General features: G+C 48.1%; 1 pseudogene; it reads left to right on the forward strand.

The window, feature by feature from the left end:
• Positions 1–20,463, forward strand: part of LOC127915316 (neuronal acetylcholine receptor subunit alpha-7-like) — a 33,779-nt pseudogene extending 13,316 nt beyond the window's left edge.
• The last annotated feature ends 3,318 nt before the right edge of the window (positions 20,464–23,781 follow it).

Consider the following 23,781-nt stretch of genomic DNA (forward strand, 5'->3'; position numbering starts at 1 on the left):
CCATTCTGTCTACAGGAATGTAGCTGTCTCTTTGTAACTGTCCATTCTGTCTACAGGAATGTAGTTGTCTCTTTGTAACTGTCCATTCTGTCTACAGGAATGTAGTTGTCTCTTTGTAACTGTCCATTCTGTCTCCTCTGTCTTCTTATTCTTTCCCTCTTGTCATTGCTCCCTCTCTCTCCCGCTCTCCTCCCTCATCCTCATCCTTTTCCCTCCTTTCTACTCCTTTTTCCCCTCCCCCCTCTCTCCCTCCCCCTCTCTCAGTATCTGAGCAGGGTCCCCACCAGCGTAATCTATTGAGGGAGCTACTGAGGGACTATAACCGTATGGAGAGACCTGTTGCCAACGACTCTCTACCACTCACTGTCCGATTCTCCTACACTCTCTTACAAGTCATGAATGTGGTACGCTACCATGTTCTCTTACACTTTCATAAACACACACACACACACACACACACACACACACACACACACACACACACACACACACACACACACACACACACACACACACACACACACACACACACACACACACACACACACACACACACACTGAACTCTCTTCATCTTATTCCAGGATGAGAAAAACCAGATTCTCACCACTAATGCCTGGCTTCAGATGGTGAGGATGACCCTGCATGTGTGTCCATGCCCGCTTGTGTGTGTGTGTGTGTGTGTGTGTGTGTGTGTGTGTGTGGCCCCCTGGCTGCGTTTAGACAGGCAGCCCAATTCTGATTTATTTCGCTCTGAAATGATCTGATGTAAATACCAATTAGTGGAAAAATATCAGAATTGGTCTGCCTGTGTAACCAGCCCCTGTAACCTTAATAATTTATTGACTGGATTTGTATAGCAATGGTTTGACCACTACCTTCAGTGGAACCAGTCAGAGTACCCTGGAGTGAAAACCCTTCGCTTCACTACTGACCAGGTCTGGATACCTGATATACTACTGTACAACAGGTGTGGGTCTCTCTCTCTCTCTCTCTCTCTCTCTCTCTCTCTCTCTCTCTCTCTCTCTCTCTCTCTCTCTCTCTCTCTCTCTCTCTCTCTCTCTCTCTCTCTCTCTCTCTCCTCCTCTCTCTCTCTTTCTCTCTCTCCTCTCTCTCTCTCTAACCCCCACTCTCTCTCTCTCTCTCTCTCTCTCTCTCTCTCTCTCTCTCTCTCAAAATGTATTTGTTTATTTAACTTAAAATGTCAAGGCAACCAGCTGCAAGGATTTATAGTTTACTCAACTGTAAAGGATAGATAGCAAGAGCTTTACATACGTGCGTTGTACTACATACTGAGTTAGGAAGGACACCTGTATCTTTGTAGTGACTGGGTGCATTGATACACCCTCCAGAATGAAATTAATAACACCATGCTCCAAGGGGTATTCAATGTCTGATTTATTTTACGTCTCTACCAATAGGTGCCCTTCTGTGCGAGGAATTGGAAAATCTCCCTGGTCTTTGTGATTGAATCTGTTTGAAATGCACTTCTCGACTGAGGGACCGTACAGATAATTGTATGTGGGGTACAGATATTAGGTAAAGAACCATGTTAAACACTAATATTGCACACAGAGCAAGCAAAATATATATATTTTTTAACGTTGAAAACTTATTGACTCAAGACATGCAGCTTTTTATTTTTAATTAATTTAAAAACATATCTAAAAAACGTAATTCAACTTTCACATTATGGGGTACTTAGTGTTGACACAAAATCTCAAAGTTAAATTCAGGCTGTAACACAACAAAATGTTGATAAAGTCAAGGGGTTGTGTCACGGATCCCCCCGGTACTACTGCTCATTCCGTTCACCAGCTCCGGAGGCCAACATCACTGGCCTTCTAGGCGTCACTGGATTCATTACCACCAACCCCGGACTGTCTTGTCTCATTACGCACCCCTGGTTCCCATTCCCCCGGATTAGTATGTTATATATGTGCCCTCTGTTCCCCATTGTCCTTGTCGGTTACTGTTACCATGTCCCTTAGTCCTGTGAGTACCTGTGCTGTTGTTTTGGCTTCCATGATACATGTTATTGTGCACTTGTTTTGCGGGCCTCGTATTATTTAGAGGTTTCCACCTCGCTCTTTTGTTTGGATGGAGAGAATAACACCCCTATTACGTATTATTGCACCTGTCTCCAATCATTAGACAACATGACAGAATAACCAACCCCTGAAATAGAGACAGCAGGAACGACCGAGCTGTCGACCATCGTAGAGGCAGTCCAGAATCAAAAGGACTGTCTCTCCAGACTCAGCAGCAACATGGACAGCATGTTGGCAACCATTCTGCATTTGGAGGGAAATGTACAGTCCCTCCAGTCTCCAGCACCGGTTCCGACATAAGCCCCCACACCACTACATGCCTCCGTCCCATCTGAGCCAGTCCGCGGAATACCCCTGTCCCTCCCGGAGCGATTTGACGGCGCGCCAGCGAGATGCAAGGGATTCCGTCTGCAATGCGACCTGTACCTCGCTCGCTACGCCGAGGCTGTTTCTGGGAGAGACAGGGTTGACACCGTCATCTCGGCACTGACCGGATGGGCCCTGGACCGGGGTGCCGCGGTCTGGGAAACGGGCAGACCCGAGGTCGAGTCCTACGAGCGCTTCACCCTCTTCCGCTCGGTGTTTGATCATCCGGTGGAGGGCCGAAAATGGGATGAACGTCCACTCCGATTACGCCAGGATCAAGGACTTCACTCTGGATTTCCGGACCATCGCGGCCTCCACCGGATGCAACAAGTCGGCTCTGGTTACCGTGTTCCGCTGCGGACTGCGGGAGGAGGTACAGATGGAGTTAGCCTGCCATGATGACAACCTGTCACTCGACAGCATGGCGATTAGTTTGGACAACCTCCAGCTGTCCCGACAAAGACCTGCGTGGAATCCGGAGCCCATGGCTACACCTGCGCCGTGGCCAGAGCCGATGGAGGTGGGTTCTGCATGTTTGCCCGAGGCAGAGTGTAGGAGAAGGAGGAATCTGGGCCTCTGCTCCTATTGTGGAGAAAGGGGTAATTTCTCCCTGACCTGCCCTCTATCCACTAATAGACGAGGAGGTGACAAGCCAGGGAATTCTCCTGCTCCAACCCAGGTAGGATGTAAGATCTCCCCTCCTTTTCGGTCAACTCAACCAGTATGTTTTCCTATTAAATTCCCTGAATACCCTAGCCCCTCACTCCCGTTAGCTCTGATTGATTCCGGAGCTGCCCAGCAATCTATTGCCACTGCATTACGCATTCCTTTGGTTGCCCTACAGTCACCCATTCCAGTTCGAGCCCTGGATAATCGTCCAATAGGGACAGGTCTCGTACATCACATCACTGTTCCCGTTTCCCTGCTGACCCATGGGACTCATTTTTGATTGTATTCGGTCTCCCCTGGTTGAGTTGGCGTAACCCTGTTATTTCCTGGTCCGAGGGGAGAATGCTGGGTTGGTTGCAGGAGTGTCAGGGGAGGTGTCTCGTGGTGTCTGTCAACACCACTACGGTGGAAAGTCTGGACCACACACCTCAAGTGGAGTTGCCGGAGAAATACCAGGATCTGCATCGGGTTTTCTCTAAGACCCAGGCTACACGCCTGCCTCCTCATCGTCCCTGGGACTGTGCCATTGACCTGTCTGATGCAGCCCTCCCGAGAGGACACGTCTATCCCCTCTCCTATGCAGAGACAGAGGTCATGGAGATCTATGTACAGGAGAGCCTCCAGCAGGGTCTTATCCACCCCTCTTCATCACCACCAGCCTCCTCAAGCTTCTTTTTTGTTAAAAAGAAAGATGGGGGACTGTGTGAGTATCTCGAAATGCCTTTTGGCCTGTCTAATGCTCTTTCAGTCTTCCAAGTCTTTATTAACAAAGTGTTTTGGGACATGCTGGGACGGGGCGTAGTGGTTTATATAGACAACATTTTGGTCTATTCTGCTGACTGCGCCCAGCATGTCTCATTAGTTAGGTCTGTGCTGGGAAGACTGTTGGAGCATAATCTATATGTTAAACAAGAGAAGTGTTTGTTTTTCTCATAACCACGGAGGGAGTGGAGATGGAGGAGCAACGTGTCAGCGCAGTCAGGTCATAGCCCATCCCCAATTCTGGGAAAGCAGTCCAGCGATTCCTGGGGTTCGCCAACTACTTCCGGGGCTTCAGCATGGTGGTCGCGCCTTTCACCTCCCTGCTGAGAGGAGGTCCCCAGCGGCTTTGTTGGACGGCGGAAGTGGAGAGGGCGTTTGAGACACTGAAGGCACATTTCACCACTGCTCCCGTGCTGGCACATCCCGATCCCTCACGTCCCTTCATCATCGAGGTGGATGCCTTCGAAGTAGGAGTCGCGGCAGTGCTGTCCCAGCGCACCGGAACCCCTCCAAACCTGCAGCCCTGCTCCTTCTACTCCAAGCAGCTGAGCCCTGCCCGGAGGAACTACGAAGTAGGGGACTGGGAGCTCTTGGCGATCAAGGAGGCTCTGAAGGCGTGGAGGCACTGGCTGGAGGGGTCCAAACACCCTTTCCTGGTGTGGACGGACCACCGCAACCTGGAGTACATCAGGGCAGTGAAGAGGCTAAACCCGAGACAGGCCAGGTGGGCTCTATTCTTTGCCAGGTTCCAATTCTCACTTTCTTATAGGCAAGGCTCAAAGAACGTGAAGGCGGACGCCCTGTCTCGCCTCTATGATGCAGCGGAGAGGCAGGGAGAGGAGACCCATCATCCCTCCATCCTGTATCATCGCGCCAGTGGTGTGGGACATGGACACCAACATACGGCAGGCCCTGCGTACGGAACCCACACCTACAAAGTGCCTGGAGAACCACGCCTATATGTCCACAGGTGTGTGGGACCGCCTCCTTGCCTGGGCGCACACGGCGCCTGTGTCGGGTCATCCTGGGATAAACTATACCATCGCCTGCCTGACGGAGAAGTACTGGTGGCCCATCTTGGCTAGGGTCGCCCGGGTTTACATCTCTTCCTGCTCCATCTGTGCTCAGTCAAAGACACCCAGACACCTCCTTCCCCTGCCAAGCTCCTTCCCCTGCCGGTTCCACAATGACCCTGGTCTCACCTCTCGGTGGACTCTGTCACTGACCTTCCCCCCCTCCCAGGGGAACACCACCATTCTTGTTGTTGTGGTTTTCCAAAGCTTGTCGCCTCCTTCCTCTGCCTGGGCTCCCGTTGGCCATTCAAACCATGGAGGGTCTTTTAATGCACGTCTTCCAGCACTATGGGATCCCGGAGGACATTGTGTCAGATCGTGGCCCTCAGTTCACCTCACAACCTGGGGGTCACGGTCAGCCTCACCTCTGGGTACCATCCTCAAGCTAAATGGCAGGTGGAGAGGGTCAATCAGAAAGTGAGCAGGTTCATGAGGTGTTACTGTTAGGACCGGCTGGGGGAGTGGGCGGGTTTTCTACCTTGGGCTGCGTACGCGCAGAAATCCCTCCGCCACTCCTCCACTAACCTCATTCCTGGATTCAACCCCGGACTGTCTTGTCTCATTACGCACCCCTGGTTCCCATTTCCCCTGATTAGTATGTTATATATGTGCCCTCTGTTCCCCATTGTCCTTGTCGGTTACTGTTACCATGTCCCTTAGTCCTGTGAGTACCTGTGCTGTTGTTTTGGCTTCCATGATACATGTTATTGTGCACTTGTTTTGCGGGTCTCGTCCCGTGTATTATTTAGAAGCTCTTTTGTTTGGGTGGAGAGAATAAACCCCCTATTACGCAGTCCTGCGCCTGTCTCCAATCATTAGACAACGTGAAAGGTTGTGATTGCTTTATGACCTACATTATAATACGTTACATATTAGTGATGAGTTGTTCGCAAATGAACAGCTCTTTTTGAACAGATCTTTTTGATGGACGTCTGGAACCATATTGTATCTGTGAATGAGGCGTTCATTTGACTCACTGCTACTACTGCTTTATGAGCTTCAGACAACCATTCTCTGAAGCTATTCATTCTTCACTGCAGGAACAGTAGGTAGTGAGGAGAGAGCCAAGCAATCTAATTTCGTCATTTAAAATGTATTTCAACTCACATTTCACTATCTGCATAATGGTAGGGAACATTTTAGGCTTTAAATTAGAAATATATTTTTTATGTTTCACACATTTTTTTATGCACTACTAAATAAAGAGCCGTTTGGGAGCCAAATGAACGGCTCATTTAGGTGAACGGCACCAAAGATCTGGCTTCCCGAAAAATGCTCATCACTAGTTATACCCTAACACAGTGATCTGAAACTCCTGGTTTACAGGCCACATCAAGCCTGCAAGTCACATAATTGCTGGCTTGCAAAGTTGTGTAATTCCTATTAGAATCTAGCCAGAGTGAAGATATCCAGACTAATAGATTGGATTAGTTTAGAAAAATGCCTTTTGTCTTTGTGTAGCATAAGCTTAATCAACCAAACAATATGTTTGCAAAAACACAGGTATTAAAACAAACAATTCTGAAAATCATCCTGCAATAAAGCATGCTGGGAAATATGTTAATGATGGGCATGGTTTTGAGCAAACTAGAATCTAGTGTTGAGAAAACTAGAAATCCTATGGCAGCTGGTTGCCTTGGTATTTTAATTTGAATCAACTTCAATGCTATTTTGAAGTTCACTCAACCCAGAGAATAACGCTGTTTAAGCAACTGGTTAAGTTAAAGTACACGCACGCACACACACACACCTTGCTGATCTTTCTTTTTTGTCCTTCTCAGTGCCCATGATAAATTTGATGCCACCTTTAAGAGCTATGTGCTGGTCAACTCCAGTGGATTCTGTGAGTACCTCCCTCCAGGTAAGTCTATAGATCAACCTTTCTCTCTTTTTATTCTTCCCTGACCTTCCCCTCTCTCATTCAGTTTAACATAGATATAGGGGAGAGTGGGGTAAGTTGAGACCTTCCCCTCTCTCATTTTAGATTAACATAGATATAGGGGAGAGTGGGGTAAGTTGAGACCTTCCCCTCTCTCATTCAGTTTAACATAGATATAGGGGAGAGTGGGGTAAGTTGAGACAAGGAGTAAGTTGAGCCACGCTGGTTTCTAATAAATCATACACAACATTTATAATTTTATCAAATATTTAGGAAGAGGTCATTTCAAGGAGTCTGTGAAGGAAGTACCTACGTTTCAGAGTTTACTAGGAGTGGTGGGTTGGAGTCAGGCGCAGAGAGCACAGGGTTTGGTAAATCGTAATTTATTCTCCGGCACAAAACGGTCACGCCACAATACAGGGCGCATAAAACAGACCAGCCCAAACACAGGACCAAACAGACCAGCCCAAACAGTCAGGAGAAAACACAGGACGGCGCCGACTGAGATGGCCGCCTCGCTTCGCGTTCCTACGAAACTATGCAGTTTTTTGTTTTTTTACGTGTTATTTCTTACATTAGTACCCCAGGTCATCTTAGGTTTCATTACATACAGTCGAGAAGAACTAATGAATATAAGATCAGCGTCAACTCACCATCAGTACGACCAAGAATATGTTTTCCGCGACGCGGATCCTGTGTTCTGCCTTACAAACAGGACAACGGAATGGATCGCAGGCAGCGACCCAAGGAAACGACTCCGAAAAAGAGGGAAACGAGGTGGTGTTCTGGTCAGACTCCGAAAAAGGGCACATCGCGCACCCCTCCCCAGCATTCTTCTTGCCAATGTCCAGTCTCTTGACAACAAGGTTGACGAAATCCGAGCAAGGGTGGCATTCCAGAGGGACATCAGAGACTGCAACGTTCTCTGCTTCACGGAAACATGGCTCACTGGGAAGACGCTATCCGATGCGGTGCAGCCAACGGGATTCTCCACGCATCGCGCCGACAGAAATAGACATCTTTCTGGTAAGAAGAGTGGCGGGGGGCGTATGCCTCATGACTAACGAGACATGGTGTGATGAAGGAAACATACAGGAACTCAAATCCTTCTGTTCACCTGATTTAGAATTCCTCACAATCAAATGTAGACCGCATTATCTTCCAAGAGAATTCTCTTCGATTATAATCACAGCCGTATATATCCCCCAAGCAGACACATCGATGGCTCTGAACGAACTTTATTTAACTCTTTGCAAACTGGAAACCATTTATCCGGAGGCTGCATTCATTGTAGCTGGGGATTTTAACAAAGCTAATCTGAAAACAAGACTCCCTAAATTTTATCAGCATATCGATTGCGCAACCAGGGGTGGTAAAACCTTGGATCATTGTTACTCTAACTTCCGCAACGCATATAAGGCCCTGCCCCGCCCCCCTTTCGGAAAAGCTGACTACGACTCCATTTTGCTGATCCCTGCCTACAGGCAGAAGCTAAAACAAGAGGCTCCCACGCTGAGGTCTGTCCAACGCTGGTCAGACCAAGCTGACTCCACACTCCAAGACTGCTTCCATCACGTGGACTGGGACATGTTTCGTATTGTGTCAGATGGAAATATTGACGAATACGCTGATTCGGTGTGCGAGTTCATTAGAATGTGCGTCGAAGATGTCGTTCCCATAGCAACGATAAAAATATTCCCAAACCAGAAACCGTGGATTGATGGCAGCATTCGCGTGAAACTGAAAGCGCGAACCACTGCTTTTAATCAGGGCAAGGTGTCTGGTAACATGTCCGAATATAAACAATGCAGCTATTCCCTCCGCAAGGCTATTAAACAAGCTAAGCGTCAGTATAGAGACAAAGTAGAATCTCAATTCAATGGCTCAGACACAAGAGGCATGTGGCAGGGTCTACAGTCAATCACGGACTACAAGAAGAAACCCAGCCCAGTCACGGACCAGGATGTCTTGCTCCCAGGCAGACTAAATAACTTTTTGCCCGCTTTGAGGACAATACAGTGCCACTGACACGGCCTGCAACGAAAACATGCGGTCTCTCCTTCACTGCAGCCGAGGTGAGTAAGACATTTAAACGTGTTAACCCTCGCAAGGCTGCAGGCCCAGACGGCATCCCCAGCCGCGCCCTCAGAGCATGCGCAGACCAGCTGGCCGGTGTGTTTACGGACATATTCAATCAATCCCTATACCAGTCTGCTGTTCCCACATGCTTCAAGAGGGCCACCATTGTTCCTGTTCCCAAGAAAGCTAAGGTAACTGAGCTAAACGACTACTGCCCGTAGCACTCACTTCCGTCATCATGAAGTGCTTTGAGAGACTAGTCAAGGACCATATCACCTCCACCCTACCTGACACCCTAGACCCACTCCAATTTGCTTACCGCCCAAATAGGTCCACAGATGATGCAATCTCAACCACACTGCACACTGCCCTAACCCACCTGGACAAGAGGAATACCTATGTGAGAATGCTGTTCATCGACTACAGCTCGGCATTCAACACCATAGTACCCTCCAAGCTCGTCATCAAGCTCGAGACCCTGGGTCTCGACCCCGCCCTGTGCAACTGGGTACTGGACTTCCTGACGGGCCGCCCCCAGGTGGTGAGGGTAGGCAACAACATCTCTCCCCGCTGATCCTCAACACTGGGGCCCCACAAGGGTGCGTTCTGAGCCCCCTCCTGAACTCGCTGTTCATCCACCACTGCGTGGCCACGCACGCCTCCAACTCAATCATCAAGTTCGCAGGCGACACAACAGTAGTAGACCTGACTACCAACAATGAGGAGACAGCCTACAGCGAGGAGGTGAGGGCACAGGAAAATAACCTCTCCCTCAACGTCAACAAAAATGAAGGAGCTGATCGTGGACTTCAGGAGACAGCAGAGGGAACACCCCCTATCCACATCGATGGAACAGTAGTGGAGAGGGTAGCAAGTTTTAAGTTCCTCGGCATACACATCACAGACAAACTGAATTGGTCCACTCACACTGACAGCGTCGTGAAGAAGGCGCAGCAGCGCCTCTTCAACCTCAGGAGGCTGAAGAAATTCGGCTTGTCACCAAAAGCACTCACAAACTTCTACAGATGCACAATCGAGAGCATCCTGGCGGGCTGTATCACCGCCTGGTACGGCAACTGCTCCGCCCTCAACCGTAAGGCTCTCCAGAGGGTAGTGAGGTCTGCACAACGCATCACCGGGGCAAACTACCTGCCCTCCAGGACACCTACACCACCCGATGTTACAGGAAGGCCATAAAGATCATCAAGGACATCAACCACCGAACCACTGCCTGTTCACCCCGCTATCATCCAGAAGGCGAGGTCAGTACAGGTGCATCAAAGCTGGGACCGAGAGACTGAAAAACAGCTTCTATCTCAAGGCTATCAGACTGTTAAACAGCCACCACTAACATTGAGTGGCTGCTGCCAACACACTGTCATTGACACTGACCCAACTCCAGCCACTTTAATAATGGGAATTGATGGGAAATTATGTAAATATATCACTAGCCACTTTAAACAATGCTACCTTATATAATGTTACTTACCCTACATTATTCATCTCATATGCATACGTATATACTGTACTCTACATCATCGACTGCATCCTTATGCAATACATGTATCACTAGCCACTTTAACTATGCCACTTTGTTTACTTTGTCTACATACTCATCTCATATGTATATACTGTACTCGATACCATCTACTGTATGCTGCTCTGTACCATCACTCATTCATATATCCTTATGTACATATTCCTTATCCCCTTACACTGTGTATAAGACAGTAGTTTTGGAATTGTTAGTTAGATTACTTGTTGGTTATCACTGCATTGTCGGAACTAGAAGCACAAGCATTTCGCTACACTCGCATTAACATCTGCTAACCATGTGTATGTGACAAATACAATTTGATTTGATTTGACCAAACAGACCAGCCCAAACACAGGACCAAACAGACCAGCCCAAACACAGGACCAAACAGACCAGCCCAAACACAGGACCAAACACACCAGCCCAAACAGACCAGCCCAAACACACCAGCCCAAACAGACCAGCCCAAACACAGGACCAAACAGACCAGCCCAAACACAGGACCAAACAGACCAGCCCAAACACAGGACCAAACAGACCAGCCCAAACACAGGACCAAACAGACCAGCCCAAACACAGGACCAAACAGACCAGCCCAAACACAGGACCAAACAGACCAGCCCAAACAGACCAGCCCAAACACAGGACCAAACAGACCAGCCCAAACACAGGACCAAACAGACCAGCCCAAACACAGGACCAAACAGACCAGCCCAAACACAGGACCAAACAGACCAGCCCAAACACAGGACCAAACAGACCAGCCCAAACACAGGACCAAACAGACCAGCCCAAACACAGGACCAAACAGACCAGCCCAAACACAGGACCAAACAGACCAGCCCAAACACAGGACCAAACAGACCAGCCCAAACACAGGAGCCCAACACAGGACCAAACAGACCAGCCCAAACACAGGACCAAACAGACCAGCCCAAACACAGGACCAAACAGACCAGCCCAAACACAGGACCAAACAGACCAGCCCAAACACAGGACCAAACAGACCAGCCCAAACACAGGACCAAACAGACCAGCCCAAACACAGGACCAAACAGACCAGCCCAAACACAGGACCAAACAGACCAGCCCAAACACAGGACCAAACAGACCAGCCCAAACACAGGACCAAACAGACCAGCCCAAACACAGGACCAAACAGACCAGCCCAAACACAGGACCAAACAGACCAGCCCAAACACAGGACCAAACAGACCAGCCCAAACACAGGACCAAACAGACCAGCCCAAACACAGGACCAAACAGACCAAACACAGGACAAACAGCCAGCCCAAACACAGGACCAAACAGACCAGCCCAAACACAGGACCAAACAGACCAGCCCAAACACAGGACCAAACAGACCAGCCCAAACACAGGACCAAACAGACCAGCCCAAACACAGGACCAAACAGACCAGCCCAAACACAGGACCAAACAGACCAGCCCAAACACAGGGCCAAACAGTCCGGAGAAAACAAACACGAAAACACATCCACAACCAACAGAGTAACAATCCTTCACCAACCTAGGCGGACCTAACAGGCTTAAATAGACACAAATCAAGAACCGAAACAGGGAACAGGTGCAACCAATAAGACAAAACTAAAAAGGAAAAAAGGGATCGGTGGCGGCTAGTAGACCGGCGACGACGACCGCCGAGCGCCGCCCGAACAGGCAGGGGAGCCACCTTCGGTGGGAGTCATGACAACATGGAAAAAGTGGTAAAAAAAAAGTATTTTCACCAAGTCAAACAAATATATTGTGTTACATGTTTCATGATGCTTATATCTAAACCAAAGTAAATCATTTAAAGATTGTTCTATACATCAGTTGGGGCCCTATAAGCTTCAATATGAGGTCCTAAAACAAGCATGAAAGTACATCCTTGGTAGCTGTGTGGGCAAATATAGTCAAAATGTTGGCCTTGGGGTAAGTCGGGCCAATGGCCTTGGGGTAAGTCGGGCCAATGGCCTCGGGGTAAGTCGGGCCAATGGCCTCGGGGTAAGTCGGGCCAATGGCCTCGGGGTAAGTCGGGCCAATGGCCTTGGGGTAAGTCGGGCCAATGGCCTCGGGGTAAGTCGGGCCAATGGCCTCGGGGTAAGTCGGGCCAATGGCCTAGGGGTAAGTCGGGCCAATGGCCTCGGGGTAAGTCGGGCCAATGGCCTCGGGGTAAGTCGGGCCAATGGCCTCGGGGTAAGTCGGGCCAATGGCCTTGGGGTAAGTTAAGCCTTTTTTTGGACAAGCTGTGTTTTCAAAACTGTAGGGTTTACATTAATTCAGATTATTTCCAGTGATACACAACATCCTGAAATATATGTAGATATCTTTATTAGAAAGAATGCTATGTTTCCTTTGATGTTGAATGTAACAAATGGCTCAACTTACCCCACTCTCCCCTACTGATAATGCACTTCTCTCTCAATCTCTATTTTATTTTCTCCCCCTTTCCCTTCTCTCACTCCCTCTCCCCCACATCTCCCCTTCCCCCTCACTGTCCCAGGTATTTTCAGCAGTGCGTGTGAAGTGGACGTGCGTTGGTTTCCCTTTGACGTCCAGCACTGTGAGCTGAAGTTTGGCTCGTGGACGTTTGACGGCTGGCTGCTGGACCTCCAGATGCAGGAGGCTGACCTGTCAGGATACATGTCCAATGGAGAGTGGGAACTGCTGGGTGAGAGAGCTCTGTCTGCCCCCGACCCAGGTTGTCCCTCCTCCTTTACCCTCCCTCTCTTCTTTTCCAGCCCTCTTGTATCTCTCTCTCCTCTCTCTTATTTTCTAATATCTCACTCCCTCTTTCCTCCCCTCCCCCCTCTTGTAGGTGTACCAGGTGATCGTCATGAGATATTTTATGAGTGCTGTACAGAGCCCTACTCTGACGTGACATTTGTTGTGACCCTACGACGGAGAACTCTGTTCTACGCTCTCAACCTCCTCGTCCCCTGTGTTCTCATCTCCTCCTTGACACTGCTGGTGTTTCTACTGCCAGCCCAATCGGGGGAGAAGATCGGTCTGGGTGAGGAGAGGGGGAGGAGGCAAGGGGGAGGGCGAGGGAGAGGGGGAGAGGAGGAGGAAGAAGGAAGAGGGAGAGGCAGAGGGAGAGGCGTGGGACAGGGGGAGGGAGAAGAGGAGTATAAAAGGGAGAAGGGATGGAGACAGGAGAGATGTTGGAGGTGAAAAGGAGAGGTCTGAGGCACTGGAACATGTAAAATATGATGAAAAGAAGGAAGATAATGAGGTGTAAGGGAAGATGATGAGGTGTAAGGGAAGATGATGAGGTGTAAGGGAAGATGATGAGGTGTAAGGGAAGATGATGAGGTGTAAGGGAAGATGATGAGGTGTAAGGGAAGATAATGAGGTGTAAGGGAAGATGATGAGGTGTAAGGGAAGATGATGAGGTGTAAAGGAAGATGATGAGGTGTACGGGAAGATAATGAGGTGTAAGGGAAGATGATGAGGTGTAAGGGAAGATGATGAGGTGTAAGGGAAGATGATGAGGTGTAAGGAAAGATGATAGAAGAGAAATAAATTATAGTTCAGAGTGATGAAAAATAATTCAGGTGTTAGAGATGAGATAATGGTCCTGCTGTATGACTCGCTCTCTCGCTCTCTCGCTCTCTGTCTCTCTGTCTCTCTCCATACCTGCCCTCTCTCTCTCTGTCTCTCTGTCTCTCTCCATACCTGCCCTCTCTTTTATTGTTTCTCTGTCAGTAATTCTGCAGCGGTCCAAGAAAACCTCAAGTGATTTTTACAATCAGAAAGCGGGAGAGAGATGGAGGGAGAGAACAGGTGTGGGAAGGGGAGGGACAGAGATGGAGGGAGATAATGGATGTGGGTAGGGGAGGGGAGGGACAGAGATAGAGGGAGAGAACGGGTGTGGGTAGGGGAGGGACAGAGATGGAGGGAGAGAAGGGGTGTGGGTAGGGGAGAGACAGAGATAGAGGGAGAGAACGGTGTGGGTAGGGGAGGGACAGAGATAGAGGGAGAGAAGGGGTGGGGAGATGACGGACAGTGAGAGGGAGAGAAGAGGGGTGGGGAGATGACGGACAGTGAGAGGGAGAGAAGAGGGGTGGGGAGCGTAGCAGAGGGACAGAGATGGGAGAGAGAAGGAGAGTGTGGAGGGGAAGGACAGAGATGGGGAGAGAGAAGGAGAGTGTGGAGGGGAAGGACAGAGATGGGGAGAGAGAAGGAGAGTGTGGAGGGGAAGGACAGAGATGGGGAGAGAGAAGGAGAGTGTGGAGGGGAAGGACAGAGATGGGGAGAGAGAAGGAGAGTGTGGAGGGGAAGGACAGAGATGGGGAGAGAGAAGGAGAGTGTGGAGGGGAGGGACAGAGATGGGGAGAGAGAAGGAGAGTGTGGAGGGGAAGGACAGAGATGGGGAGAGAGAAGGAGAGTGTGGAGGGGAAGGACAGAGATGGGGAGAGAGAAGGAGAGTGTGGAGGGGAAGGACAGAGATGGGGAGAGAGAAGGAGAGTGTGGAGGGGAAGGACAGAGATAAGGAGAGTGTGGAGGGGAAGGACAGAGATGGGGAGAGAGAAGGAGAGTGTGGAGGGGAAGGACAGAGATAAGGAGAGTGTGGAGGGGAAGGACAGAGATGGGGAGAGAGAAGGAGAGTGTGGAGGGGAAGGACAGAGATGGGGAGAGAGAAGGAGAGTGTGGAGGGGAAGGACAGAGATGGGGAGAGAGAAGGAGAGTGTGGAGGGGAAGGACAGAGATGGGGAGAGAGAAGGAGAGTGTGGAGGGGAAGGACAGAGATGGGGAGAGAGAAGGAGAGTGTGGAGGGGAAGGACAGAGATGGGGAGAGAGAAAGAGAGTGTGGAGGGGAAGGACAGAGATGGGGGAGAGATGGATGGGTGGGGTGAGTTGGCAGAGAGATGGAGAATTGTACTACCCACAAGTATTGCTGTATTTCCCAGTGTAATAATATCCTTTTCCACATCTCTCTCTCCAGGCATTACAATTCTTCTCTCTCAGACTTTCTTCATGTTGCTGGTGGCTGAGATTATGCCAGCTACCTCAGACTGCATACCACTGATAGGTCAGTGAATGTGTATGTGTGTTGGTGTTGGTGTGTGTCTCTGTATAAGTGTACTATAATACTGTGTCTCCATCCTAGGTCAGTATTTTGTGAGTACCATGGTTACCGTAGGGATGTCAGTGGTGGCGACTGTAGTTGTACTTCAGTACCATCACCACGACCCCAACAGTGGAGACATGCCTCAATGGGTGAGGCTCTCTGTCTGTCTACTGATCATGACGTGTGTCTGTGACTGTCTGTGTGTGTTCATCTCATATCTGTGAATGTCTGTGTGTGTTCATCTCATATCTGTGAATGTCTGTGTGTGTTCATCTCATATCTGTGAATGTCTGCACCTTGTGTGTGTCCTGTCCTTTTATATCAGGTGCAGTTTGTTCTGCTGCAGTACATTACCTGGTTCCTCTTATCTACTTACTTTACAGTGCATTCGGAAAGTATTCAGACCCCTTTACGTTTTCCACATTTTGTTACTTTACAGCCTTATTCTAAAATTGATTAAATCGTTTTTTCCCCATCAATCTGCATACAATAACCCATAATGACAAAGCAAAAACAGGTTTTTAGAAATGTTTGCAAATGTATATATATATATATATATACCTGTATATATATAAAAAATGAAACATGACATTTACATAAGTATTCATTTCCTTTACTCAGTACTTTGTTGAAGCACCTTTGGCAGCGATTGACGCTAAAAGCTAGGTACACCTGTATTTGGGGAGTTTCTCCCATTGTTCTCTGCAGATCCTCTCAAGCTGTCAGGTTGGATGAGGTGTGTCGCTGCACAACTATTTTCAGGTCTCTCCAGAGATGTTCGATCGGGTTCAAGTCCGGTCTCTGGCTGGGCCACTCAAGGACATTCAGAGACTTGTCCTGAAGCCACTTCTGTGTTGCCTTGGCTGTGTGCTTAGGGTCGTTGTCCTGTTGCAAGGCGAACCTTTGCCCCAGTCTGAGGTCCTGAGCGCTCTGGAGCAGGTTTTCATCAAGGATAGCTTGTTAGCTTGTTAGCCTGCTAACTGTTTGAATCGCCGTGTCCCCAGCCAGCCCAACCACTCACTGGACCATATGTTCACTTGGCTACGCATACCTCTCTCTAATATCAATATGCCTTGTCCATTACTGTCCTGGTTAGTGATTACTGTCTTATTTCACTGTAGAGCCTCGAGCCCTGCTCAATATGCCTTAACCAACCATGTTGTTCCACCTCCTACATATGCGATGACATCACCTGGTTTAAACATCTCTAGAGACTATATCTCTCTCTTCATTACTCAATGCCTAGGTTTACCTCCAATGTACTCACATCCTACCTTACCTTTGTCTGTACACTATGCCTTGAATCTATGCATCCTACTTTACCTTTGTCTGTACACTATGCCTTGAATCTATACATCCTACCTTACCTTTGTCTGTACACTATGCCTTGAATCTATACATCCTACTTTACCTTTGTCTGTACACTATGCCTTGAATCTATACATCCTACCTTACCTTTGTCTGTACACTATGCCTTGAATCTATACATCCTACCTTACCTTTGTCTGTACACTATGCCTTGAATCTATACATCCTACCTTACCCTTGTCTGTACACTATGCCTTGAATCTATACATCCTACTTTACCTTTGTCTGTACACTATGCCTTGAATCTATACATCCTACTTTACCTTTGTCTGTACACTATGCCTTGAATCTATGCATCCTACTTTACCTTTGTCTGTACACTATGCCTTGAATCTATGCATCCTACTTTACCTTTGTCTGTACACTATGCCTTGAATCTATACATCCTACTTTACCTTTGTCTGTACACTATGCCTTGAATCTATGCTATCGTGCCCAGAAACCTGCTCCTTTTACTCTCTGTTCTGAACGTGCCAGACGGCCAGTTCGTATAGTCTTTAGCCGTACCCTTATCCTACTTCTCCTCTATTCCTCTGGTGATGTGGAGGTTAATCCAGGTCTCGCAGTGCCTAGCTCCACTCCCACCCCCACAGGTGCTCTCATTTGTTGACTTCTGTATACGTAAAAGCCTTGGTTTCATGCATGTTAACATTAGAAGCCTACTCCCTAAGTTTGTTTTACTCACTGCTTTAGCACACTCTGCCAACCCAGATGTCTTAGCCATGTCTGAATCCTGGCTTAAGAAAACCACCAAAAACCCTGAAATCTCCATCGCTAACTATAACGTTTTCCGCCAAGATAGAACTGCCAAAGGGGGCGGTGTTGCAATCTACTGAAAATATAGCCTGCAGAGTTTTGTATTACTTTCTAAGTCTGTACCCAAACAATTTCAGCTTCTACTTCTAAAAATTCACCTTTCCAGAAACAAGTCTCTCACTGTTGCCGCTTGCTATAGACCTCCCTCTGCCCCCAGCTGTGCCCTTGATACTATATGTGAACTGATTTCCCCCCATCTATCTTCTGAGCTTGTGCTACTAGGTTACCTAAACTGGGACATGCTTAACACCCCGGCCATCCTACAAACTAAGCTTGATGCCCTCAATCTCACACAAATTATCAATGAACCTACCAGGTACAACCCCAAATCAGTAAACACAGGCACCCTCATAGATGTCATCCTAACTAATTTGCCCTCCAAATACACCCATTATGGGGTATTTTGTTAGTTTTGATTGATGAGGAAAAATGTTTATTTAATCCATTTAGAATAAGGCTGTAATATAACAAAATGTGGAAAAAGGAAAGGGGTCTGAATACTTTCCAAATGCATTGTGTTCTGTGTGTGTGTGTCCTCTCCCTCTCTCAGTTAGTTCTGCCACAGAAGGTCACTGGGTCCACTTACTTACTTACTTACTTACTTACTTACTTACTTACTTACTTACTTACTTACTTACTTACTTACTTACTTACTTACTTACTTACTTACTTACTTACTTACTTACTTACTTACTTACTTACTTACTTACTTACTTACTTACTTACTTACTTACTACTCACTTACTCACTCACTTACTCACTCACTCACTCACTCACTCACTCACTCACTCACTCACTCACTCACTCACTCACTCACTCACTCACTCACTCACTCACTCACTCACTCACTCACTCACTCACTCACTCACTCACTCACTCACTCACTCACTCACTCACTCACTCACTCACTCACTCACTCACTCACTCACTCACTCACTCACTCACTCACTCACTCACTCACTCACTCACTCACTCACTCACTCACTCACCACCACTCACTCACTCACTCACTCACTCACTCACTCACTCACTCACTCACTCACTCACTCACTCACTCACTCACTCACTCACTCACTCACTCACTCACTCACTTACTTACTTACTTACTGTGTGTGTCTCTCAGGTTGAGTTGGTTCTACTCCAGTGGGTTCCATGGTTTCTGAGGATGAAGTGTCCAGAAGAGTGGGGTGAGCTCACACCCCACCACAGCCCCTCCAACCCCCAGACCAAGATCTGCTCCTCTGCCCCCCCCCACCACCACCACCCCAGCCCCCTTAACCTTCCCCCAGAGCCTCACCTCTCTGCAGGCCAGTCTAAGCCAGCTCAGCCAGCCCCTACCACACCCACCTTCCAACCCTACCCTCCAGTCCTATCCCAACTATAATCCAAACCCCCAGCCTAATATCCACCTTAACCCAAATCGATATCCCCAGCCCCTTCTTAACCTACACGCCAATCTCCCCTCCATCCCCCACGCTCAGCCCAATGGACACCTGCCATACATGGGCTTCCAGAGTCCTCCTGAACCTGACCCTGCTGTCACCTGGAGAGGAGGAAGAGGAGGAGGAGGAGAAGAAAGAAGGGGTTCTGACACCCGCATCCTCCACCACCACCCACCCTCCTCCACAATGTTGGGTAGCCCCCTGCCACAACCCCCCACATCTCCAGACCCTGACCCCTCATCCTCAGGTTCCAGCTGTGTGGAGGATGGGGCTGGGGCAAGTGGAGTGGGTACTTGCCATGCCCAGGTCAGGGTGTTCCAGGCTGGGGAAGCAGAGGCCCAGCTCCAGGCCCTGCTGGTGGAGGTGCGGTTCCTGGCCGAGGGTCTCCGTGAGCAGGACCGCAGGGTGAGCGTGGCAGAGAAGTGGCAGTTTGCAGCAGTGGTCATCGACCGTCTGTGTCTGGTGGGGTTCAGTGTGTTCAACATCATTTGTACCATTGCAATCCTCATGGCCGCACCCAACTTTGCAGAGGCCGCCTCCAAGGACTTCTTCTGAGAAGGAGCCCCGCGGCTTCTAAATCGTTGCCACCACTCAAAAAACAACAACATATATCCATATTTCTGCCAAGATGCGCTTTTAAGATCAGATTGACAAGTTATAACGCATATTTATTGCATTTGATGCATTCAGAGTCTTTGGGGATTTTCATTTGGGGTAAATGGAGGTTGGCAAACCCATGCTTAAGCTTATTTAAAGCCGCTATGCTGCATCAGTTGGGCTACAGGTTATAATTATTTTAAAGAGACATTTTGTAGAATTTCCTCTTAAAAAGTCACCAGAAGTGACCATCTAACAGTCCTAAAAAAATATTTAACAAACATCCCGGGGGAGCATGCCCCCCCCCCCCACTGAGCAATTTCAGTGGGAACATAAATTGTATTTGAATTACATAATTTAGAATTTGCATTATGATATTGAATTTAAATTCTGTGCAATTATTGTGCATTTCTTCTGTTTTCCGGGTCTTCATGCCCAGTTTGGCTAATGTAGGGAGTTCTGTGTCAAATCCTTCACTGATGATGATGTTATTGTCCTTTGGCCATGTGTTAATGAATGTGATATGTGTGATGATGGGAACTGGACAGAGAGGGGACAGAAGTCATGTTGGGCTGGCACCAGGTTCTGTGGCTTCAGCTCAGCTCAGCACTGCTTCAAACAAAAGAACCATACACACACACGAACACACACTAACAAATAAAACATAACTGGTTGTTGAGAGACTGTCTGGAGGAACTACAATAGGTGTCAGTCTACGTTTTGCATCTCAAAATAAATAATCTTATTTTCTACTTTTTTATGTCTTTTCTGGACGGTGTCCCTCCGATCGAAGACGCAAAAAGAGAGGTGGAGAGAGGAGAGGGAGAGATGCAGAGGGAGATGTGGAGGAAGGAGAGGAGAGGGAGAGATGCAGAGGGAGAGGTGGAGGAAGGGGAGGAGAGGGAGAGCTGCAGAGGGAGAGGTGGAGGAAGGAGAGGAGAGGGAGAGATGCAGAGAGAGAGAGGCAGTGAGAGAGGTGGAGGAAGGAGAGGAGAGGGAGAGGTGGAGGAAGGGGAGGAGAGGGAGAGGTGGAGGAAGGGAAGGAGAGGGAGAGATACAGAGGGAGAGGTGGAGGAAGGAGAGGAGAGGGAGAGATGCAGAGAGAGAGAGAGAGAGAGAGAGATGCAGAGAGAGAGAGTTAGAGAGAGAGAGGCAATGAGAGAGGTGGAGGAAGGAGAGGAGAGGAAGAGATGCAGAGGGAGAGGTGGAGGAAGGAGAGGAGAGGGAGAGAGGCAGAGGGAGAGGTGGAGGAAGAAGAGGAGAGGGAGAGATGCAGAAGGAGAGGTGGAGGAAGGGAAGGAGAGGGAGAGATGCAGAGGGAGAGGTGGAGGAAGGGAAGGAGAGGGAGAGATGCAGAAACAGAGAGAGACAGAGAGAGAGAGGTGGAGGAAGGAGAGGAGAGGGAGAGATGCAGAGGGAGAGGTGGAGGAAGGAGAGGAGAGGGAGAGAGGCAGAGGGAGAGGTGGAGGAAGAAGAGGAGAGGGAGAGATGCAGAAGGAGAAGTGGGGGAAGGGAAGGAGAGGGAGAGATGCAGAGGGAGAGGTGGAGGAAGGGAAGGAGAGATGCAGAAGGAGAGGTGGAGGAAGGGAAGGAGAGATGCAGAAGGAGAGGTGGAGGAAGGGAAGGAGAGGGAGAGATGCAGAGGGAGAGGTGGAGGAAGGGAAGGAGAGATGCAGAAGGAGAGGTGGAGGAAGGGAAGGAGAGATGCAGAAGGAGAGGTGGAGGAAGGGAAGGAGAGATGCAGAGGGAGAGGTGGAGGAAGGGAAGGAGAGGGAGAGATGCAGAGACAGAGTAGTTAACAGGGACGCAGAGGGAGAGGTGGAGGAAGGGAAAGAGAGGGAGAGATGCAGAGAGATTGAGTGATGCATTGTGAGATAGGGAGAGGACGAGAGAGAGATGTAGAGGGGAGAAAGGGGGGGGGGGTAGAGGTGGGTGCTGACATCGCAAGTGGTAGAGAAACAGAGTTTTAACTGATTGGTCATTAGAACTTATTATGGCTGCAATCCCAATGCCGGGATCGATATGACAACTACCAGTGAAAATAGAGGGCGCCAAATTCAAACCACAGAAATCTCATAATTACAATTAATAAAACATACATGTGTTTTATATCATTTTAAAAGGTAATCTTGTTGTTAATCCCACCAAAGTGTCCGATTTCAAATAAGCTTTTCAGCGAAAGCACTACAAACTATTATGTTAGGTCTCCACCAAACCACAATAAGCACAGCCATTTTCCAGCAAAATATAGCCTTCACAAAAAGCAGAAATAAAGATAAAATTAATTACTAACCTTGAATTATCTTCCTCAGATGACACTCATAGGACTTCATGTTACACAATACATGCATGTTTTGTTTGATAAAGTTAATATTTATATAAAAAAATCTGAGTTTACATTGGTTTATTAGATTCATTAGTTCCAAAAACATCAAGTGATTTTGCATAGCCACATCATTCAACAGAAATACTCATCATAAATGTAGATGATAATACAAGTTTTACACATGGAATTATAGATATACCTCTCCTTAATGCAACCGCGGTGTCAGATTTTTCAAAAGGTTTACGGAAAAAGCAACACATGCAATAATCTGAGACGGCGCTCAGAACAGAAGCCAAATTAGCCGCCATGTTGGAGACAACAGAAACCAGAAAATACATGATAAATGTTTCCTTAACTTTGATGAACTTCATTAGAATGCAGTCCTAGAAATCCCGAGTCCACAATAAATGCTTGATTTGTTAGAAAATGTCCGTTATTTATGTCCAATTAGCTACTTTGGTTAGCGCGTTTGGTAAACAATTACAAAGTCAGAAAGCGCGTCCACTATAACGTGACGAAATGTCCAAAAGTTCCGTAACAGTCAGTAGAAACATGTCAAACGATGTACTGAATCAATCTTTAGAATGTTGGTTACATACATCTTGAATAACGTTCCAACCGGAGAATTATAATGACTTCAGATGAGCGGTGGAACGCAGGTGCTTCCCCTGTGAACGCGCATGGTCAACTCGTGGCCGTGGTGACTATTTCCTGTGTCATTCGACCCCCCTTCACATTAGAGTCATCAGACAAAGTTCTATTGACTGTTGACATCTAGTGGAAGGTGTAGGAAGTGAAAACTCATCCACATCTCGCTGTAATTTCAATGCGAGCTTGGTTGAAAATCTACCACCCACAGAAAAAAAACAGGAAGTGGAATTTCTGTGAGTTCTGTTATACTCACAGACATAATTCAAACAGTTTTAGAAACTTCAGAGTGTTTTCTATACAATACTATACAATACAATAATAATATGCAAATATTTGCGACTATGTCTGAGGAGCAGGCCGTGAATGTGGGCACCTCTGTGCACCTTTCATCCAAGCTACTCAATACTGCCCCTGCAGCCATAAGAATTAATGGAGGAGGGGGCGGGGGAGAGGATGATTGGCGATTCTATATCTGACAGCAGTACTAAACAGCTTCAATGTAGCATTATGAGCGAGACAGGGCCTTATTGAGTGCACAGAGAAAATAAGGTTAAACACACACAGTGCCTTCAGAAAGAATTCAATCACCTTGACAATTTCCAAATTTTGTTGTGTTACACCCTGAATTCAAAATATACTTTCTCACCCATTTACACATATAATGACAAAGTGAAAACATGTTTGATTACAGCTGTGAGTCTCTCTGGGTAAGTCTCTAAGAGCTGTGAGTCTCTCTGCGTAAGTCTCTAAGAGCTGTGAGTCTCTCTGGGTAAGTCTCTAAGAGCTGTGAGTCTCTCTGGGTAAGTCTCTAAGAGCTGTGAGTCTCTCTGGGTTTGATTACAGCTGTGAGTCTCTCTGGGAAAGTCTCTAAGAGCTGTGAGTCTCTCTGGGTAAGCCTCTAAGAGCTGTGAGTCTCTCTGGGTAAGTCTCTAAGAGCTGTGAGTCTCTCTGCGTAAGTCTCTAAGAGCTGTGAGTCTCTCTGGGTAAGTCTCTAAGAGCTGTGAGTCTCTCTGGGTAAGTCTCTAAGAGCTGTGGGTCTCTCTGGGTAAGCCTCTAAGAGCTGTGAGTCTCTCTGGGTAAGTCTCTAAGAGCT

Source organism: Oncorhynchus keta, chromosome 34 (genome assembly GCF_023373465.1).
Source record: "Oncorhynchus keta strain PuntledgeMale-10-30-2019 chromosome 34, Oket_V2, whole genome shotgun sequence".
Lineage (NCBI taxonomy): Eukaryota > Metazoa > Chordata > Actinopteri > Salmoniformes > Salmonidae > Oncorhynchus > Oncorhynchus keta.